Genomic DNA, 23,571 nt, shown 5'->3' on the forward strand with positions numbered 1-23,571 from the left:
ATAAGAATGAAAGCTCTGATCTCAAACCTCCAGTGCCTTGTGGCTATACCCACTCATGAGGAGGGCTTTGGGTGTAAGCCCCAAGGGGAAATCCTGAGCTGGAGTCTATACTGCAGTCCTTCATTGAGTTCAACACTGACTGGCACCTCCTGCAATGCTGCCGGTGCCAAACTGTATCAGTCTCTGCTGTTCCTTTGTGTTTATCAGATGTGTGGAACAGGGGAGCTGGCTACATGGGCAACAGCTTGCTCTCCATATTGTACTGTCTAGGCTTGCATACCTAGACAGCTAGGACACAACATTCATGGTCGACACTGACTGACAGAAGCCTCGTGAATTATAGAGCCCTTGAAAGTGAGTCCATAGTTGGCAAAATCATTTCAGTGTTGAGTGAAATTATCCATGCTGGTTCAGAAGCCTGATAGTTCATAGCTGAACCCGGAATCTGACTGAGACTATCTGTGCAGCAACCCAATAAAATGCATTTCCAAAAAGGGGCTGGATACCTTACCATGGAGCACCATGGTAGTGTAGTGGTTAACGCAATGCTGTTACAACTCAGGGAGTTGGAGGCCAGAGTTCAATTCTGACATCGGCTGTAAGGAGTCTGTATGTCCTCACCACAGAATGCACATCTTTTCTTCAGCTGCTTTGGTTTCCTCCCAAAGTCTAAAGGCATACTGGCTAGTAGCTTAATTTAACATTGTAAATTGTCCTGTGATTAGGCTAGTGTCACATGGGTGGGTTGCTGGGCGGTGAGGCTCATTGGGCCAGGAAGGCCGTTCCATGCTGTATCTCTAATTAAAGAAATTCAAGAACAGTCTAGATGTCACACCCAGGAAAGTTTGCCGATGCCTTTACTCCTTTGGGAGCTAAAGAAATTTGGCATGTTCCTATCGACACTTACGAATTTTTGTCATCGCACTATTGAAGGCATTCGATCGGGATGCATAACAGCTAGATATGGCAACTGCTCTTGACCTGACCACAGGAAACTGCAGAGAGCTGTGGACGCAGCACAGCACATCACAGGAACCTGCCTCCCCTCCACGGACTCTCTGACTGCACTTCTTGTAGGCTCGATAGTGCAGCCAGCATAATCAAAGACCGCAACTACCCTGGGCATTCTCTCTTCCGCCCTCTTTCTTCAGGCAGAAGATACAAAAGCTTGAATTCACATATCACCAGTCTGAAGGACAACTTCTATCCTGCTGTTATCAGACAGTTGAATGGACCTCTTATGTAATGAGATCGGCTGTTCACCTCATTATGATCTTGCAATTTATTGTTTACTTACTCTGCACTTTCTCAGTAGTTTTTACACTTTATTGCTATTGATTTACCTTGGTTTATCTTACTTCGCTGTGTAATGATTTGATCTGTATGTGAGACAAGCTTTTCACTGTATCCTGGTACAATAATAATCCAAAGTAACACACACAAAGCACAGGAGGAGCTCAGCCAAACAGGCAGCATTTTTGGAAAGGAATAAACAATCAATGTTTCGGGTGAGACAGCCTTCTTCGGGACTGGAAAGGAAGCAGAAAGACGCCAGAATAAAAAGACGAGGCGAAGGGAAGGAGGCTAGATGAAAGATGATAAGTGAACCAGGTGAGTATGAAAGGTAAAGGGCTGGGAAAGAAGGAATCTGATAGGAATGGAGAGGACGATAGGAGAAAGGGAAGGAGAATAGGTCACAGGGGGAAGTGATAGGCAGCTGAGAAGAGGTAAGAGGCCACAGAGGGGAATAGAGAAAGAGGGGAGTTGGAGGGAATTTTTTTAACTGGAAGGAGAAATTGAAATTCAAACCATCAGGTTGGAGGCTACCCAGATGGAATAAAAGGCGTTGCTCCTCCACCCTGAAGGGTGGCCTCATCTTGGCACAAGAGGAGGCCATGGATTGACATAGAATGGGAATGGGCATTGGAATTGAAATGTTTGGCTTTGGGATAGTTTCACTTTTTGTTAATAAACTAATCCCAATTAAAGCCACTGCCTCACATCTCCAGTGACCTGGGTTCAGTCCTGACCTCCAGTGTTGGCTGTATGAAGTTGCATGAACTTCCTGTGCTCATGCAAGTTGTCCCCATGTGCTGTGGTTTCCCCAGACGCACAGAAGACGTGCAGGTGGTTGGGCTATTTGTACCTGAATTGTCATGCTGTGCAGAGGAGTGGCAGAATCTCAGGACTGTTGACGGAAAAGCTGGGAGAATAGTTTCAGAAGATTCAAAAGTACATTTATTGTCAAAGTATACAGCCCTGAGATCTGCCTTCCCACAGACAGCCATGAAACAAAGAAAGAAAACCACGGGACCCATTGAAAGAAAAACCTAAATCCCCATGCACAAAAAAAAGATTAAATCGCACAAACAACAAAAAAAGAGAAAGAAACATAGAATGTAAAATATCAAACCACAAGTCATCAAACCAGTCCGGGCAATATTCTGTTCAGCTCAGCTCACTTCAATCTAGCTGTGTGTCATTTGTTACCCTCAGGCTACAGAGCCGGTCCACACTGATCAAAATTGCACAAAATAGCTACAAAAACGGAGTGAGCAGAAACTATAAACAGACCTTGATGTGCACTACAGAATCCTATCCACAAAGTGCATCAATAGCTTCGAGGGAAACTTAGTGAAGAAAGGGGTTGGTTAATGAGAGGACACGATATTCTTCCTTTGCAACAGGAATCTGTTAGTGTGACAATGTGGTTCATATCACTCTTCTGCTGATTATGTGTTAATCCCATATACAGGATACATTTACTGCAGTTCTGACATTTGAGCTAGATTATTGCATAAGCAAAAGTATCAACGAAAGAATTTTTTTGTTGAATTTTCAACACCCCAAATCTGTATTTGGAATAGCTTTTACCAGAAGTCTTTCTCCACTCTTACTAATTGAAACAGTAAATTGCTTTAAACCACTCACTTATAAATTGAGTCACCCATAAAACACAACACTATAATTTTTTGATATGAAACCAAAACCGACAGTTAAGTAGCTGACAGTTAGACACTATATAAAACATATCAGCCATAACAATATGCACAATTGAATTTCAGCAAAGCTAGATTTTTTTTAACCTTTTACAAATACACTATTAATTTCCACTAAGCCTTTTAATATTTGACCATGTAGACCATTAATGTGCACTAATAGGGCAAGCTACACCGCAGAAGAATAAAAAGGTCATCCATTCTTCTGATTTATATCAACAATATTAATGTGTATTTTAATATCAGATATCGAGGCTCTTACAAACCATGAAATATGTTATTTTGTGTCAAACGCAAATAATGAAAGTTGTGGTGGCTCCAAGACAGCATCCTCATCCCTCACTCAAAGCTCAGTCTCACTATCATCACAGATAAATCAAGATTGTTACTAAGACAATGTTTTACTCTGGGCAAGAAATTAATATGAAGCCTTGTTATCAGAAACCAGAATCAGGTTTATTATCACTGACATATGCTGTGAAATTTGTTGCTTTGTTGCAGCAATACAGTATAAAAAATATGATTAGTTACAATAAAAGCAAATAAATCAATAGCGCAAAACAGGTTCGTGGATCATCGAGAATTCTGGAGGCCAATTGTTAAAACATTGAGTGTGGTTCCGCAAGCTCCTCTACCTCCTCCCAGATGGTAGTAATGAGAAGAGGTCATGTCCGTGGTGGTGAGGGCCCATTAGTAGGGAGGGGTCCTTCTCGAAGCACCTCCTTTTGAAGCTGTTCCTCAATGGTGGAAGGCTTGTGTCTGTGATGGAGCTGGCTGAGTCTACAGTTCTTCGTTGCCTCTTTCAATCCTCTGCATCGGTGCCTCCAAGCAGCCAGTGGGAATGCTCTTCACAATACTTCTGTAGAAATTGGCTAGAGGTTTTGTCGATATACAAAATCCTCTTAAAATCCCAATGAGGTACAGCCACAGGTGAGTTTTTTTCCTAATGGCTTGCAGTGGGCTGGTCCCAACGTGAAAGAGTGCAACAGATGTGCCTCTGCGCTCATGAGGTTGAAAGCCTTCGAGCAGCATGTACAGTACTGTCCAAAAGTCTGAGACACATACATTTGCTAGGCTGCCTAAAACTCTTGCACAGAATTGCAGCAGCTTTATGTATTGCACTTTACTGATACCACAAAAAGAAACCCAAAATTCATGACGTATGTGAGTGATGATAAACCTGATTCTGATATGGGTCTGTGTGGTGGACTGAGAGTGGGAAGGGGGCAAGGAGAGGGGGATCATGGCTGGGAAAAGCGGAAGGCAGAGGGGAGGGAGTGGGAAGCACCAGAAAGATATATTGTAGTGATCAATAAACAGACTATTTGGAATCAAATGAGCTTGCCCCGTGTCTCAGGCTGGGTGTGTCTGCACCTGTGCCAATCCCCACCCTGGCACGTCTTCTCTGCCGCCCGTCCTAGGTCATCTTTTGCCACTCTCCACTCCACACTGAAATGCAAAAAAAAATGTGAAGTTTATCGCTACATGCACAAGTGACTTCAGATAGTTAAATAGATATTTCTGATGAAAGGGAGAGATGTGCCCATGATGTTTTATGTCCGCTGCTCTAGCAGCTTCTAACATTGCTGTGCATTTAATTAAATTAAATCACTTTAAAATAACAACAAATTATTTAAAAGAAGTAAACTAAAGTCAAATAATATATAACTTCACTAATCTTTCTCCACAGGGTCAGCAATCTTTTTATTGGACCAATACAAACTATCTTCTCAGAGGGCTACATATCAAATGTCCTATAGAGATAGGCCCCAGCCGAGACCTGCACCGGTCTCTGGCCTCCAACTTCGAGACTGACAGAATCCTACTGTCCCATTACTGCCAGTCAGGTCATTTAATTTGTTGTGTTTAAACAACAGACACTCATAGTCTTTTAGATTATACTACAAATTGAGAGTATTTCAATAATCCTATGGAACGGCCTTCCTTCTCTCAGTGACTAGTGGACTACTCTACTCCGGGCCTTCTCATTTTGAAACCGCTTATCCCAGTTTATAACGAATCTATGGCTTAAAGCTGCAGATTATCATCAGCATTGAGCACGAACAAAGAGTCATCTGAGTCATCTTCTCCCCGCCCAATGGTTGCCTTTCAATTACCAGGTGGAGGAACTCAACGGGTCAGGCAGCGTTTATGGAGGGAAATGAACAGTTGACGTATTGAGACCTTTCATCAAGACTGGAAAGAAAAAGAGCTGAAGCGAGAATTTAAAAAAAAGGTCGAGTGAAGGGGTGGACTATGATTTGGTGATTGAGAGGGGAATTCTGGTAGGGTGATGGGCGGGGGTGGGATGGGGGAGAAATGGGAAATGATGAGAGAAACTCATTGAAGTCAATGGGTAGAAGAGTCAAACAGATGAAGGTGATTATCTAATTAGTGCCAATGGAACACTTCTTTGTATAAATAGGCTATCACCTTTACGCACAAAGGTGCGGTTGTAAAGTAACTCGTTGACTATCAAGACCTGTGAGATGTATTTATAATGTGGCACAAAATCATCCACAATTATTAATGACAGACTGGCAGCACATATTAAAGGGCAGATTTGGCAGGCCGTGATGTCTCTTCATCCTGTGACATTCTATTGTGCCAACAGATACAGAGACATCTTAGCCAAGACTGTAAGACTGAAAAACAGCTTCTTCCCAAGGGCTGATGTGTAGCTGATTAATGCTATACCCTGGCTTGCCAATGGCCATTGAGTGTGACGGACAATTAAAGTCATTTGTTGCATGTAAATATGGGATTTATAAAAAATTAAGCATTGTAAATATCTATTTTGCCCAGGCTGATGATCAGTAGTTTCTGAGATACTGCAATCTCATTGTCTTGAGCAATGATGATAAGTTTCTACTCTATTCTATCCTCAATCTTCCACACTTCCCAAGGTTCAGTGATTCAAGCTGCAAAATCACTGACTGATGGAAGGTCTTGGCCCGAAATGTCAACTATTTATTTCCCTCCATAGATGCTCCCAGACTTGCTGAATTCCCCAAACATTTTGTGCTTGTGTGTGCTGCTCAAGATTTCCAGCATCTGCACAATTTCTTGTGTCATCAGTGTATCATTCATCATGATGACCAAGGGAAGTACTGATCATTGGGCGCAAGCAGATCAAGAAATATGTTAAAAAAACAAAGAGGGGAAAAAATCCCTCATTGGCACCCCGATTCGAGGTGATATTTTGGTCTGTTAGGTGTTAACACAGTCAACACATTTCACTGTGTGTTTCAATGTACATGTGATAACTAAATCTGAATCTAAATCTGGATTGAAACTCGGCATTTGAAGGGTGATGGAGTTAGACAGCTTGATCGTGTTAAAAAGATACCAGAGTGCACATTTACATTTATGCAACTTGCAAGGAATTTGCCTTGATCTGTGAAGTGGGATTAACCACAATTGCAATGCCTCAGTTAATTAGCTTGCATGACCTTTGAATCTATGTTTCAGATTCTGAATGTTTCGGAGAGAATTTCTCTGGAAATATGCAAACTTGTTGAAAAATGCAGATTGGCCGTTTAAATCTCTGTTTTCCGAGACTGCAAGATCTCAAATCATTGAAGCTGTTTGCATCAGCTTGTTTCACATCTGCACTCTGTGGCTATTAGATACCCCCTGATCCTAACAAAGTGGCCACTGGTTGTATGTTTGTGGTCTTCTGCTGCTGCAGGCCACCCATGTCATGTAATGCGTTCACTGCATACCACTGTTGTAACACATGGTTATCTGAATTACTGTCGCCTTCCTGTCAGCTGTAATCAGTCTGGCCATTTGACACTGACCCCTCTCATTAACAAGGCATTTTCGCCCACAGAACTTCTGCTCACTGGATGATTTTTTTTTTGTTTTTTTTCACACCGTTTTCTGTAAAGCCTGGAGATATTGTGCATGAAAATCCCAGGAGATCAGTAGTTTCTGAGATACTCAAGCCACCCCATCTGGCACCAACAATCATTCCACGGTAAAGTCACTTAGATCACACTTCCTCCCCACTCTGATGTTTGCTCTGAACAACAAACGAACCTCTTGACCATGTTTTTTAAATGTATTTAGTTACTGCCACACGATTGGCTGAATAGTTATTTGCATTAATGAGCAAGTGTACCTAATAAAGTGGCCACTGAGTGTGGCTGCTCAGAAGGTTCTCATTCTATGAGTGGATGATGGTTTTAGCTCTGAAGCAAACTTTCATACAATTTAATTGTAATTTGAAATGCAAGCACACTGATTAAAATTACTCTGAAGACAATGGGTTAATTTTAATCTTTCATTGAGATGGCGTTTGCATCAAACTACCTTTTTCACAGTCAGCTGTTTAGATTACTGGAACTTACCATGTACACAATCAGAAAAGCCACTCGAACAGTACAGACTGCACCAGAGCCAAACTGCGTCAATACTGACATTTTGTCTTACCCGTGAGTTTCTGTTTTCATTAGGTAATGTGGCAAAATGACAGTTTGAATAATCAAAAGGAAGGGCATTTTTGTTTAGGTTTACACCAAGCAGAGGTTAAGATTAATCATTCTTCTTCTCCGAGGAGACAATACCAATCAAAACCAAACCAAAAATACACAGCGTAAGTATAGGGCCGTGTTCATCATCACAGAATGTTTGATGGGAGGGATGTGTCCAAAATACAGGAATATCTGAGAACTGTTTTCTTTATAAGCTGCTTATTTTCTGAAACTTCTTTGCATTAGTTACCTCTCCATGACCCAGTTTCTCGACTCCCCAATCTGCACACATCTCGGGGTTGTCACCAGTCTTCCTATAAGGCCTCAATACAGCCTTGGGTTAGAGTTTGTTCCATGTGACAGAGAGGATTTTGGAAAATCCTCCACGACAAACACTGAAGACGCAGAGTCAGAAATGTGTTTGCCACACGCGGAACTGGTAAAGGCGAAAGATCTGCAAAGTGAAGCTGTCCTCGACTTTATCTTCAGGAACTTTTTCACACATGTAAAGGTGTTTCAGTTTTTTCCTCTTTTTATTTTCTTTATGAGACACTTCCCTACAAAGTTCAGATGTCCCACGGTTCATTCCAGTGTGTTTACGAGTTATTTGATTGTGGTTAGCATGACAAACAAGACCAAGTCTGTTGTGCTGTGATGGCCACACGTGTGTACTTTTCACCAGACAGCAAACAGTGAGCAGCGACTCAGGCCAACTTCCTCCCTTGTTTACCAGAGGGGCTGTGGTCAGTGATCGCAACTGAGTTCCCATTGCATTGAAATCATGACACTTGGGAAAGAATTGTGCAATCTATTAATTAATCTGGTTTCAGTACCTAAGTTACAGGGAAAGGTTGAACAAGTTAGGTCTTTGGAGCAAAGAAGGTTGAGGGGGGACTTGATAGAGGTATTTAAAATAATGAGGGGGATAGATCGAGTTGACGTGGATAGGCTTTTTCCATTGAGAGTAGGGGAGATTCAAACATGATTTGAGAGTTAGGGGGCAAAAGTTTAAGGGTAACACAAGGGGGAATTTCTTTACTCAGAGAGTGGTAGCTGTGTAGAATGAGCTTCCAGTAGAAGTGGTAGATGCAGGTTTGTTATTGTCATTTAAAGTAAAATTGGATAGGTATATGGACAGGAAAGGAATGGAGGGTTATGGGCTGAGTGCGGGCCAGTGGGACTAGGTGAGTGTAAGCATCAGCATGGACTAGAAGGGCCGAGATGGACCTGTTTCCGTGCTGTAATTGTTATATGGTCATGTGGTTAATTACCTAGTCAAAAACACCTCGTAATTTTTATTTATTGAGATACAGTGCAGAATAGGCCTTCCCAGACCTTTGAGTCATGTCACCCAGCTATCCCCAATTTAACCCTAGCCTTATCGCAGGACAATCTACAATGACCAATTAACCTACCATCTGGTATGTCTTTGAACTGTGGGAGGAAGCCAGAGCAGCTGAAGGAAAGCCATGTGGTCATGGGGAGAATGTACAAACTTCTTACAGACAACAGTGAGAACGGTACCTGGGTTGCTGGTACTGACACGAGGAAATCTGCGGATGCTGGAAATTCAAGCAACACACACAAAATGCTGGTGGAACACAGCAGGCCAGGCAGCATCTATAGGGAGAAGCGCTGTTGGCGTTTCGGGCCGAGACCCTTTGTCAGGACGTCAACAGTGCTTCTCCCTATAGATGCTGCCTGGCCTGCTGTGTTCCACCAGCATTTTGTGTGTGTTGTTGCGAAAAGTGAGGCATTGTTCATGGTCCTTTCAGAAATCTGATGGTGGAGGAGAAGAAGCTGTTGTTAAAAAGCCAAATGAGTGTTTTCAGGCTCCTGTACCTCCTCCTGGAAGTAATGAGAAGAGGGCAAGTCCTGTATGGTTTGTTCGCTCACTATGTGCCAAGTCGTTTGACATGGATAATCATGGTCTTTACATGACCATGATTGTTCGTGGCAAATTTTTCCAGAGAAGTGGTTTGCCATTCCCTTCTCCTGGACAGAGTCTTTACAAGACGGGCGACCCCAGCCATTATCAATACTTTTCAGAGATTGTTTGCCAGGACTTATGATATGCACCAGCAGCTCATACGACCATCCACCTCCTGCTCCCATGGCTTCGTGTGATCCTGACTGGGGGCGAAGCAGGTGCTACAACTTGCCCAAGGGTGACCTGCAGGCTAGCGGAGGGAAGGAGCATCTTACACCTCCTTTGGTAGAGATGTAGCACCATACCTCCACCCAACTCAATGGTGAAGATCCTTAATGATGGATGTCGTCTTTCTGAGGTACTGACCTTTGAAGATGTCTCGATGGTGGGGAGGCAAGTGCCCATGATTTATCTGCCTGAGTTTGTGGCACTCTGCAGTTTCTTCCATTCCTGTGCATTGGCCCCTCCATATCAGACGACGACGTAGCCACCATCTACTACCGCCACGTAGTAGCTAGGATTGTTACAGATGTAATATAGATTTATAACGGAGGAAGACTGCATGCATGTTCAGCAAGATCCCAAGGGGGCGGCACAACACTTTACAGTACTGGTAAACCTGGGCTCAATTCCCCCCGCTGCCTCTAAGCAGTTTGCACTTTCTCTCTGTGACTGCGTGGGCTTCCTCAAGGGTTTTCGGTTTCCTCCCACGGTTGGTAGGTTAATTGGTCATTGTAAATTGTCCCGTGAGATGGCTAGGGTTAAATTGGGGGATTGCGGGCCGGCACAGCTTGAAAGGCCGGAAGGGCCTATTCCTCATTTTACCTCAATGAATAAATAAAATGATGTGAGAACGATATTCTCAATATTGACATACAATGGAATATTGATGGCAGAATCTGGAGCAACAAAGCAATTTTCTGGAGGAACTCCATGAATCCAGAGTTATCTGGAGGAAATGCATTGTTGACATTTTAGGGTCAAAATTATTGTCAAGATCAATCATGCAGAAATGTTTGTTTCAGCTCATTGTGATCAAAGGGAACAGTTTTCCTGGATGGAAATGTAGCTGCAACTGTTCCTACATTGTTCTGTTCGACGTCAGACATTTGACCACGTATTTCCTAACTTGAATTGTGTTTGTGTATCAAATACACATTAAGTACTGTCAGAGATAGTTTTGTGATTAAGTTGCAGGATCAGCAGAAGTCTAGTTCAATATGACAGAGAAAATAGGGTTGAATCTCACCACGGACAATAAATTTACCTTGAACTTTGATTAACAAAGTACAGTACTATGCAAAAGTATTAGGCACATATAGCTAAGGCGCCCAAGATATTCGCACAGTACTGCATTTGTCAACGTGGAGCACAGAGTGAGTTTGTAAATCTGGCAGGAGCAAACAATGCTGGGAGTGACAAGGGTAGAGTGCTGTGGGAGTGGTGTGGGACAGGGGCAGAGAAGGAATGATAGGGGCGGGAGGAAGAGGTGGCACGGGTGCAGATACACCCAACCCAGAGACATCTGTCCCACAACCATAATTCCCCTCTCCCTGTTCCCCTTCCCACTTCTAGTCTGCTCTCAGCCCACAATAGAGGCCTATATCAGAATCAGATTTATCATCACTCACATATATCAAGAAATTAGTTTTTTTTGTGGCAGCAGTATAGTGCAATACATGAAATTACTGCAGTACTGTGCAAAAGTCTTAGGCATCCTAGCGATATATGTGTACCTAAGACTTTTGCACTGTACTGTACATATATGCTACCACATACTACCTTGAGGTTCATTTACTTGCCAACGTTCATAGTAGATACATAGAAAAACAATAGTCAATAAAAAAACTACATACAAACAAATCAGACTAGCAACCAATGTGCAGAAGGCAACAAATTGTGCCAAAAAAGCAAAGTGATTGGCAAAAATAAATGAATAATAAATAACATTGAGAGCATGAATTGTAGAGTACTTGAAAGTAGGTTGATAGGTTGTGATGGTGTCGGGGTGAGTGAAGTTACCCAGTTGGTTCAGGAGCCTGATGATTGAAGGGTAGTAACTGTCCCTGAACCTGGTGGTGTGGAACCTAAGGCTCCTGTACCTCATTCCTGATGGTAGGAGTGATAAGAGAGCATGACCTGGATGGTGAGGTGGTGGGTGGTGTCTCCTTGATGATATGTACTGTTTTCTTCCTGCACTTCACATATGAATAGTAGAGCTATATTGCCTGCAGTATACGCAGATAAACACTGGAACGTTCCCGTAGGATAAGCTGCATCTGTGAAGAGAGAAACAGAACTGACATTTCATCATTGTTAATTGTTTTGCAACTTAGTATTTAATAATATTTAGTCTTTATATCAGGAGCACCCAGTAACTTAATCAGCATTCCCAAACATTTGTTTAATACCATGGACCAATACATTAATCAAGGGGTTTGTGGACCGCAGGATGGGTACTTGCTTATGTATGAGAGGGTGTATCCAGTTAAGATAATAACAATATAGGTTGATAGAGGTGTAGATATGAGGCATAGACTGAATGGTATAACCAGAGACATTTTTTCCAGGATAGAAATGGCTAATTCAAGGGGGCATAATTTAAAGCTGATTGGAAGAATTTATAGGTGGGATGTCAGAGTTAAGTTTTTTTTTAAACACAGAGAGTGGTGGGTACAAGGAACGCTCTGCCAAGGGTGGTGGTAGAAGCAGATACATCGAGGGCATTTAAGAAACTCGTAGATAGGCACATGGCTGATAGAAAAAACAGAGGGCTTTGTAGGAGGCAAGGATTAGATTGCTCTTAGAGTAGGTTAAATGTTTGGCACAACATTGTGGGCTGAAGGGCCTGTAATGTTCTATGAAGTGAACTTTATAATGCTTATATGGAAATACTCACAGATCGTCATGCTAACACTTCCAACAGTGCACCAGAACCTCTTTGTCATGTGTGAAGATGATTTGGGCAAACCATGACAATGGGAAGGAAGAAGCTCCCAGGAAATTCCCAGATGCTACAATTTTTTTGAGACTGCATGTGCTATCGTAACTATATGTTCTATGTGTGACTGCATGTCCTGTGTTTTGCACCTTGGCCTTGGGGGAATGTTGTTTTGTTTAGCTGTAGATACGCATGTTGTTGGATGACAGGTAAATTTGATCTTGAACTTAAATTGAATGGAAATTATTGTGTTGTGCCACATAAATCCTACTTCTTCTGAAAATAAGGTTTGCTCGCTAGATCGGTGATGATAATTAAAGATCTAGTCAAGCTGGCACAAGACCAAGAGCGACCTTGCCAGGCTGTTGACATTCCACACTATGAGCCTCTGGAAGATCCTTCATGTTTTCTGGTGAAGAAAGATCTCCAAACACATCCTGCTCCTTCAGTGTCATCCAGAGGACATTGCCACAATCATTATGAAGAAACATAGGAGGGGATTGGGCATGTGCCGATGATTGTTCTTGGCAAATTTTTCTGCAGAAGTGGTTTACTATTGCCTTCTTCTGTGCAATGTCTTCTCAGGACAGGTGACCCCAGCCATTGTCAATACTCTTCAGAGATCGTCTGCCTGGTATCAGTGGTCACATAACCAGGACTTGTGATATGCACAAGCTGCTTATATGACCATCTGCTACCTTCACGTGACCCTGATCAGGGGAGAGGGATGTTACACTTTGCCCAAGGGTGACCTGCAAACTAGCGGAAGGAAAGAGTGCCTCACACCTCTTCCTTTGGTAGAGGCAAATCTCTACCTTGCCACCCTTTAGTGTATAGACTTCTGTTGAATACAGATCAAATGAGAATTTTTATGTTTCAGCCCGAAAATTGCTGCAAATGTGATACCAGTATCCTGTGTCTATCTGTGGGCTATGATATGATGTTGGCCGAAGGCTCCAGCTGAAATTCATTCATGATATTGTCAGTCATGCTTAACCTGATAAATTCCATGTGGAAATAAAAATCTTATTTCACACTAATCTACTGTGATCTTTTATTCATGACACAGTCTCATTGGGGTATAATGGTTTCCCCAAGTTTTAAAATAAACTAAAAGCATTGCAGCAGGAATAAAAACAACAATAATTTACTTAATATGAACATTTATGGCCTTTGAATTAGTGTTGGCAATAGTAGTGAATGAGCATCTGAATACATTCATGCGACACCCTACCGTACAGTACAGGTTAATTATCTGTGAATCCAGACAGTAGACTTGGTCAAATTTGATAATGAAATAAGCAGAAAGTTCTGGAGGTCTATGTAGTGGCGAGAAAGGGTTGATAATTAGTTTCTTTCTTCCATGTAGGAGGTGAATTGATGAAGCAAGAACAATGACCATAGTAACAGACACAAAATGGTGGAGGACCTCAGCAGGTCAGGAAAAGTGTAAACAGTCGACATTTCCGGCCGAGGCCCTTGATCAGGACCTACCGTTCTTCATCATGATCGTAGAACAGTATAGCACAGTACAGGCCCTTCAGCCCACAATGTGGTGCTGACCTTTTAACCTACTCCAAGATTTAATGCAAGCCTTCCCTCTCACATCGCCCTCCAGTTTTCTTTCATCCATGTGCATACCTAAGAGTCTTTTAAGTCGTCCTAATGTATCAGCCTCCACTGCTTCCCCAGTCAGATTCCTCAAAGTTGCTGCACAAATTCAACATCAAGTTTATTGTCGCTCATCCATACGCGTGTATACAACTATACAGAACATTGTACTGTCTCATGGGTTTATGTAAGGCGGTATAACGTTACTGGCACTGCTATAATAAACCAAGCAGTTGTATAAATATGTGAAACAGGAGCAATAAAGGATGAAAAGTGACCAGTGCGGGATGAGCGTGTGCCTGTGAGCTGGGGAGTGAGGGTGGGGGCTGGCAGTGCATTCAACCAAGAAGTGCATGTGTGCTGGGTGGACATTAATGTGTCACAAGGGTGGCTCACAGGGTGAAGTCCCAAAGAAGCATCTCAGCAAGAAACATCGACTGCTTACCTTTTTCCATGGATGATGTCTGTCCAGCTGACTTCCTCCAACATTTTGTGTGCGTTGCTTTGGACTTCCAGCATCTGCAGACTTCCTCGTATTTATGGTTAAGCAGGTGCATGGCGTCTTGGCCTTCATTAGTTGGAGGAATGAGTTCAAAAGCCAAGAGGTAATGTTGGAGCTCTATAAAACTCTGGTTAGACAACACTTGAAATGTTGTCCTCAGTTCTTGTGTCTTCATTATAGGAAGGATAGAAAGTTAGAAAACCTACAGCACAATACAGGCCCTAACAGTACAAGTTGTGCCAAACATGTCCCTACATTAGAAATGACTAGGCTTACCTATAGCCCTCTATTTTTCTAAGCTCCATGTACCTATCCAAAAGCCTCATAAAAGACCCTATCATATCCGCCTCCACCACCACTACCGGCAGCCCATTCCACACACTCACCACTCTCTGAGAAAAAAACTTACCCCTGACATCTCCTCTGTCCCTACTCCCCAGCACCTTAAACCTGTGTCCTCTTGTGGCAACCATTTTAGCCCTGGGAAAAAGCCTCCAACTATCCACACGATCAATGCCTCTCATCATCTTATACTCTTCTATCAGATCACCTCTCATCCTCCTTCGCTCCAAGGAGAAAAGGCTGAGTTCACTCAACCTATTCTCATAAGACATGCTCCTCAATCCAGGCAAATAAATCTCCTCTGCACCCTTTCTATGGTTTCCACATCCTTCCTGTAGTGAGGTGACCAGAACTGAGCACAGTACTCCAAGTGGGATCCCACAACACCTCCAGCCTTTGTGTCATCGGCAAATTTACTAAGCCATCCCTCCACTTCCTCATCCAGTATGTAGAAGGTTTAAAAATGGCACAGATTCAGCAGGATGCTGCCTGGATTAGAGAGGATGAGTTATGAGGGTGGGTTAAGCGAGCTAGGGCTTTCTTCTTTGGACCGAGGGAGGATAAAAGGCAAATAGATAGGACTGTACAAGATAATGGGAGGTGTAGATCAAGTGGATAGCCAGAGACTTTTTTCCAGGGTGGAAATCGCCAATAGAAGGAGTTATAGTTTGAAGGTGATTGGTGGAAAGTATAGGGGGATAAGTCAGGGGGAAAGTTTTTACACAGAGAGTGGTGAGTGTGTGGAACATGCTGCCAAGAGCAGTGGTAGAGGCAGATATATTAGGGGAACTTAAGAAATTCTTAGGTAAGCATGTGGATGATAGAAAAATGGAGGGCTACGTGGGAGGGAAGATTAGATTGATCTTAGAGTAGGTTAAAAAGTCGGCACAACACCGTGAGCAAGAGGACCTGTACTGCTTGTGTTGAAACAATGGTTTGTTATAGCAAATGAGTAAATCACTCTTTTACTGACATTAGTCCTAATGCTTTCTAACCTTCTCCTCTGAAGAATGATTAACTTTTGGATTGTTTACATAGTAGTTTTCCCTGGATGTTTGGTTTAATTTATTTGCCCTTTATAAGTCCAAGAATAGCGTGGGCCACAATTCCAGTATATTCTGATGTTCTTGCCAAGAGCTTCCCAGTAGGGTCAGGTTGGCCAATTATGTATTCTTGATGTCTCGTCACAGTTGTTTGGATGATAACAGACAGGTTTAATATTTTAACTGTACACAACTGCTTTGTTAGCTTCATGACTACTACCTCTGTCACAAGAATACACACTGAACAAGAGGAAGGAACACCGTAGGACATTGTAAAAGAGCTTGCAGCTGCAAACTTAGGTCCAAGGAGATAAGGCACGAAGCCAGAAGGACAAATATTGTGTCATTGCATTAGGATTTCCCAGTATTTAGCCTCATGAGACAAACATTAGGGGAGAGTCATCTCTTCAAAACTTAGAAATTCCAGTTCATGTGTTTCCTTTTTTGCACAACAGTTTGACGTACTAAGTAGATTGAATGGCAAAGAGTGATGAACGATGAACCAGAGTGAGATAAGGCTGCAGACCTACACGACACTTGTTAGACCACAGATGGAGCACTGCGTTCACTTCTGGTTGTCTCGTTAGTGGAAGGGTGTAGAGTCTTTAGAAGAAGTGCAAATGATTTCTACCTGGATGCTGCCTGCATTAGAGGGCACGTCCTATGACAAAAGGTTGAGTGAGCTTGGACTTTTCTCTCTGGAGCGAAGGAGGATGAGAGGTGACTAGATAGAGGCGTGCAAGTTGATAAGAGGCAGAGATAGAGAGGATAGCCCATGCCTTCTACTCTGGGCAGAAATAGTTAATACAAGTGGGCATAATTTTAAGATGATGAAAGGTCAGATTTTATTTTACAGTGAGTGCTAAGTGCGCAGAACTCGCTGACAGGGGAGGTGGTGCAGACAGATACATTAGGAAGATTTAAGAGACTCTTAGGTAGGCACATGGATGAGATCACCAAAGTTAAAAATTTTGGACATCATTTCAAATATCACTTATAAATAGTTCAGAGATTTAACTAATTCAAGATGAATAGAAGTCAGTTCAAAATTGAAATTGTAAATAAAGTTAATCAAATAAATTATTAAATATGTGTAATTGAAAATTATTATGATGTATAGCACTATGTAAAAGTCTTAGGCACATATATATAGCAAGCGTACCTAAAGCTTTCACACAGTACTCTAGTAATAGTGTATATTTCACTGTACTGCTGCTGCAAGATAAAACACATATCATGACAAATGTGAGTGATGATAAACCTGATTCTGATATGGGTCTCTGTTGTGGACTGAGAGTGGGAAGGGGATGGGGGCGGGAGGATCCATGGTTGGGAAAAGAGGAAGGGAGAATGGAGGAATGGGAAGCACCAGAGAGACATTCCATAATGATCAATAAACCAATTGTTTGGAATTAAGTGATCTTGCCTGGTGTCTCAGGGCTGGGTGGTTCTGCACCTGACTTACCCCCCTTCCCTGGAACTCCTCTGCCATCTGTCCCACAGCACTCCACCTTCACCATTCCCAACATCCTTTGCTCTTGCCAGATTTACAAACTCACGCTCCACTCCGCATTGACAAAGACAGTACTGTGCAAAAGTCTTAGGTACCCTGGCTAGATATATGTGCTTAAGACTTTTGCACAGTACTGCAGTAAAAAAAAGTGATATATCCAAATTATCGTTTTCCCCTCCATTGGTAATAAAATCGCAACCTCTCTGCAAAACATCAATGCTCCACCAGTCCCATTTATCTTGCATTTCCCGCATCAACCAGATTGAAATAGCAAATTAGAAGTGTGAAGCCAGAAAGCAAAATGTTGGAAATATTCAGAGGTTTTGTAACAACCCAGATTTCTAAAAGTACTCATACTGATATTAACTATCTTTCCCAGATTATTTAGTTAGCAACTTTCAACTTCACAACTGCCATGGTGAGATTTGTACTCACATTTCCAGCCCATTATTCCAAGCCTTGTGGTACTTAACCAATAACTTTATCACTGCCCTACCAAGCAATTTGAAGTCACCACGCATTTCATGACTGCTGCATACGGATTCTCCAGGCTCTTCCCTTAATATTGTATATGCACAGCACAGGAAATATTTGTTGATCAACAAAGTTCACACGAGAAGTTGTGGTGGACTCAATGTTCCATTTGCTTTTCCTCATCAGACCGCTATACTGCTCAGTCTCATATAAGACCATAAGCCCACACCTCAACAATGTTGCTGCCTTCACCTAGCTGGACAGCTGCTTCACTTCCTCTTGCAGTCTAGATTGAGACATCTCAAACAGACTTGCAAAAGCTGGGACTTTCTTTTGTCACAACCACCATTTCATCATAGCTGATCCATTTTTCCTCTCAGACCCAATTCCCTGCCTTTTCCCTGTATTTCTTCATGCCCTGTCCAATCAATGATCTATCAACCACTGCCTTAAATATACTTGAAGACTTGGCCTCCACAGATGCCTATAGCAATGAATTCCACAGATACATCACCCTCTGACTAAAGAAATTCCTCCTCATTTCCATTCTAAGAGGACATCCCTCTATTCTGAGACTATTGATCCATAAGGGCTTCTCAGTTATTCCAGCTTTACAGTCAGTTCGATATCCTCACCAGTTCTATAGGTTATCAGATTCCTTCTGAATTTCCCTGAAGTTTCTTATCTTTCAAAGTAATTGTTTGATGACTCGCGTCAGACATTTTCTCATGGAACTTGGAATGCAGAAATGGAGTCCGGTTGAATACAGCCACTCAGTTTTCAATTGCCTGGAGTAAAACAGCGTGGGCAGCATGTAGTTTTAGCGGTTATCATAACACATTACAGTGCCAGCAATCAATGATCAGTGTTCAATTCCCGCCGCTGTCTATAAGGAGTTTATTCGTTCTCCCCACGCTGACATGAATTTCCTCCAGGTGCTCCAGATTCCTCTCACGTTCCAAATACGTACAGGTTAGGGTTCAGTAAGCTGTGGGCATGGTGTCATGGTGGCACTTACAGCCATCCCCAGCACATATTTGATACAAACAATGCACTTCACTGTACGTTTTGATGTACATGTCACAATTAAACTAACCTTTCATCATTCTGCTCCTCCAGGTTCAGGAATTCAGCTCAGGGCTATCAACCATGACTGATCAACAATGAAGAATCCTTCATGCATGCAATGGTATGGCACTGTACCATAGAGGCAAACATTAGGACCCTGAACTGCACTGAGGACACAATAGAGAAGATGGCCAAGGTTAAATAGAGATGAGGGGGCCTTCAGTGCTTGCCTGAACGTCAGCCGACATTAATGCACCATCAATAACTCTCTCTGAGACGTGAAGGCGAGATATCGGCTTTTATTGACTGGAAGAAAGAACAAGCAGTGAGTGACCACCACTGGTATATGTAGTTCACCACATTCATCCCCCTTTTGTTTTAAAAGAGAGTCCCCATGGGGCGAAGTTTCTTACAAGTATATTTACAGGTTAAGTCTATCAGGTGGTCGAATCTGTCGCAGCGATCTACGTAGCACCGGCTGTGATTGCACAGGTGCCGGTGGTGATTGCACCGGAGATGGTGGTTGTGCTGGTTCCGGCCAGGTGTCAGCCCACTAGGCGTCAGTAATCCGTTATGCATGTGCGCCTGGTATATGCGCGTACGAGACGCCCGGTATAGGAGTGTTGTGAGGAGTCTGTGTAAGGCTCGTTGTGTGCAGTGTCACCTCTGGTACAGGGCTCATAGTTACCGTGGAGTGTTCGGGGTAGTGGTCTGCTGTTCCTGTGGGCGCCAGGTTGCGGACGGAGACCGTGTCCTCCCGCCCATCAGGTAAGACCACGTAAGCATACTGGGGGTTCGCATGTAGAAGGTGAACCCTCTCGACCAGCAGGGAGTATTTATTGCTCCTCACATGTTTCCGGAGCAGCACTGGCCCTGGGAACATCAGCCACGCTTGTAGGGTGGTCCCAGTGGCAGACTTCCTGGGAAAAGAGAATAGGCATTCGTGAGGGGTGGCATTGGTGGACGTGCATAGCAGGGAGTGGATAGAGTGGAGTGCCTCAGGAAGGACCTCCTGCCATCGAGAGACTGACAAGCCTTTTGACTTAAGGGCTAAAAGTGTGGCCTTCCACACTGTGGCATTCTCCCTCTCCACCTGTCCATTTCCCCGGAGATTATAACTCATGGTCCGACTAGTAGCAATGCCCCTAGCCAGCAGGTACTGGCGCAGCTCATCACTCATAAAGGAGGACTCTCTATCACTGTGGATATAGCAGGGATATCCGAACAGAGTGAAGAGCTGGCACAGGGCTTTTATGACGGACGTGGTAGTGGTGTCGGGGCAGGGGATGGCAAAGGGGAACCACGAGTACTCGTCGATAATGTTGAGAAAGTAGACATTGCGGTCAGTGGAGGGAAGGGGGCCCTTAAAATCAACACTCAGTCACTCAAAGGGGTGGGTGGCCTTGATAAGTTGCGCCCTTTCAGGACGGTAGAAGTGCAGTTTGCATTCAACGCAGACTTGGCAGTCCCTGGTCATCATCCTGATGTCCTTAAGGGAGTACGGCAGGTTCCGGGCTTTCACAAAATGGTAAAATCGGGTGACCCCCAGGTGGCAAAGATCTGCATGGAGGGTGTATAGCTGGTCGAGCTGTGCGCTGGCACACGTTCCCCGGGATAGGGCATCAGGGGGCTCATTGAGTCTTCCAGGCCGGTACAGGATATCATAGTTGTAGGTGGAGAGTTCTATTCTCCACCGCAAACTGTTATCATTTTTGATTTTGCCCCGCTGTTGGTTGCCGAACATGAATGCAACTGAGCGCTGGTCGATCAGCAAGGTGAACCTTTTGCCGGCGAGATAGTGCCTCCAGTGCCTAATAGCTTCCACTATGGCCTGGGCTTCTTTCTCCACCACGGAGTGCTGAATTTCAGGGCCTTGAAGGGTACGAGAAAAGAATGCTACTGGCCTGTCTGCCTGATTGAGGGTTGCAGCCAGCGCGAAATTGGAGGTGTCACTCTCTACTTGGAAGGGAATGGTCTCGTCCACCGCATGCATCGTTGCTTTGGCAATGTCCCCTTTAATGCAGCTGAAGGCCGCACAGGCCTCGGCAGAGAGGGAAAAAGTGGTAGACTTGACCAGGGGGAGGGCCTTGACTGCGTAATGGGGGACCCATTGGGCGTAATAGGAAAAAAAATCCAAGCTCCGTCTGAGGGCTTTGAAGGTGGTGGGAAGAGGGAGTTCTAACAGGGGGCGCATATGGTCGGGATCAGGGCCAATGACCCTGTTTTCCACGACATAACGAGTCGGGTGGTTCTGAACACACACTTGTCCCTATAATAAGTAAGGTTCAGGGCTTTGGCCACTTGGAAAAATCATTGGAGGTTGGCGTTGTGATCCGGCCAGTTGCGACCACAGATGGTGATGTTATCCAGATAGGGAAATGTGGCCTTCAGTCGGTACTGGTCCACCATCTGGTCCATTTCCCTCTGGAAGACCGAGACACCATTTGTGACACCAAATGGGACGCGCAGGAAGTGATAGAGCCTGCCGCCCACCTCGAAGGCGGTGTAGGGGCGGTCCTCTGGGAGGATGGGGAGCTGGTGATAAGCGGATTTCAGATCTATTGTCGAGTACACCTTGTACTGAGCTATCTGGTTGACCATATCCGCGATGCGGAGTAGGGGGTACGCGTCAAGCTGCGTGAACCTATTGATGGTTTGACTATAGTCCACGACCATCCTTTTTTTCTGCCCGGTCCGAACAAGAACCACCTGGGCCCTCCAAGGGCTTGTGCTTGGCTCAATGATCCCCTCCCTGAGCAGCCGCTGCACCTCTGACTGAATGAAGGCCCTGTCCCCCGCGCTGTACCTCCTGCTTTTAGTTGCCACAGGTTTACAGTCAGGGGTCAGGTTGGCGAATAGCGGTGGGGGAGGGATCTTGAGAATGGAGAGGCTGCAAGTGGTGTCAGTAGCGCAGCTGTCGGCATGGTGCTGGGTGGGATGTGTGTGTGTGTGTGTGTGTGTGTGTGTGTGTGTGTGTGTGTGTGTGTGTGTGTGTGTGTGTGTGTGTGTGTGTGTGCGTGTGTGTGCGTGTGTGTGTGTGTGTGTGTGGTCAGTAGCGGGGAATATGGCGAAGTCCCACAAAACTGAGGATACCTGACAGTGAGTGGTGGGAGGGGCCCGTCATATGCCATAGTCACACTTTCGAGGTGGGTCTGGAAGTCCAGCCCCAATAGCACAGGCGCGCACAGTTGAGACATGACCAGTAGCGCAAGATTCCGATATTCTGTGCCTTGCACCACCAATGTCGCTACACAACCCACTCGGATGTCTGTGGAATACGACCCAGAAGCCAAGGTGACCCTCTGGCTTACCGGCCGTGTCACGAGTCCACAGCGTTGCACTGTGTCCGGGTCATTAAAACTCTCAGTGCTGCCTGTGTCAAACAGGCAGCTAGTCCCGTGCCCCTCCACTAGGGTGTCCATCATTGACCTTGCAAGCTGGTGTGGGGCGCTTTGGTCGAGGGTTACGGTGGCCAGAGTTGAACTGCCGTCTTGGTACCCGGTAAGCACCGGTGGGTAGGGGGCGGAGCATGTTGGCGCTGACAGAGATGGCCGCCCCCATCCGGGCAGGCAAGATGGCGGCCCCCATACCTCACACGCAGCGCTGCCCGACCCAGCTCGTGGTTTAGACTTACAGACCTTGGCGAAATGGCCCTTCTTCCCGCAGCTGGAGCAGGTCGCTTCTCGGGCTGGGCAGCATTTTCGGGGGTGCTTTTCGAGTCCGCAGAAGTAACACTGCACGGGCTTGCGACTTGTGGTCAGGTTCGGGGAGTTCGTGGAATCGTGACTGGCAGTGGCGTTGGCGAACTCGCTCGCAGGAACCGGCGGCGGCAGGGTCTGAGGTGTCCACGGAACCGGCGGGGGATCACGCGGCTGGACAGCGTCAGCATTGTACAGAGCAGCCAACAGCGTGTCGGCCGTGTCGATCGCTGAGCATAAGGTAAGATTGGCATTTTCCAGCAGCCGCTGGCGTACGTACACTGACCTGATTCCTGTAACAAAGGTGCCTCGTACTAGCAGCTCTGCATGCTGTCCCACCGTGAGAGTTTTGCAATCACAAGTTCGCCCGTGTGTCTGTAGTGGTGCTCGGAGAAACTCGGTGCTTGATTCTCCAGGCCGCTCCCGTCGCGTAGCTAAGCGATGTCTTGCGTAGACAGTGTTCACCGGCCGCAGGTACTGTCTTTTGAGGGCATCCAGTGCCCCTTTGTAGGTCGGCAGGCCTCTGATACGTGAGTAAATTTTCGGGGTGACCCTCAAGAGGAGAATTCGGTGCATAACAGCGGGTTCAGTTGCACTAACCTCCTCCAAGTATGATTGGAAGCATGCAAGCCAGGGTTCAAAGGCAAGAGCTGCTTCAGGGGCTTGGGGGGTCCAAATCCAATCTTTCTGGACGTAAAATGCTTTCCATGTTTTAAAACTTCCAGTCAATAAAATTGATGCACCATCAATAACTCACTCTGCGACGTGAAGGTGAGATATTGGCTTTTATTGACTGGAAGAAGGAACAAGCAGTAGTTGACCACCATACTACATCCTGGAGACTAAGAGGCCGGGCTCAGACCTATATCGCTTTTATACCAGGGTCTGTGGGAGGAGCCACAGGAGCAGTCAGTAGGAGGGGTGTCCAGACAGGTATATGTAGTTTACCACAGGCATAACAGGCAGTAAGTA

This window comes from Hypanus sabinus, chromosome 16 (assembly GCF_030144855.1).
Source record: "Hypanus sabinus isolate sHypSab1 chromosome 16, sHypSab1.hap1, whole genome shotgun sequence".
Lineage (NCBI taxonomy): Eukaryota > Metazoa > Chordata > Chondrichthyes > Myliobatiformes > Dasyatidae > Hypanus > Hypanus sabinus.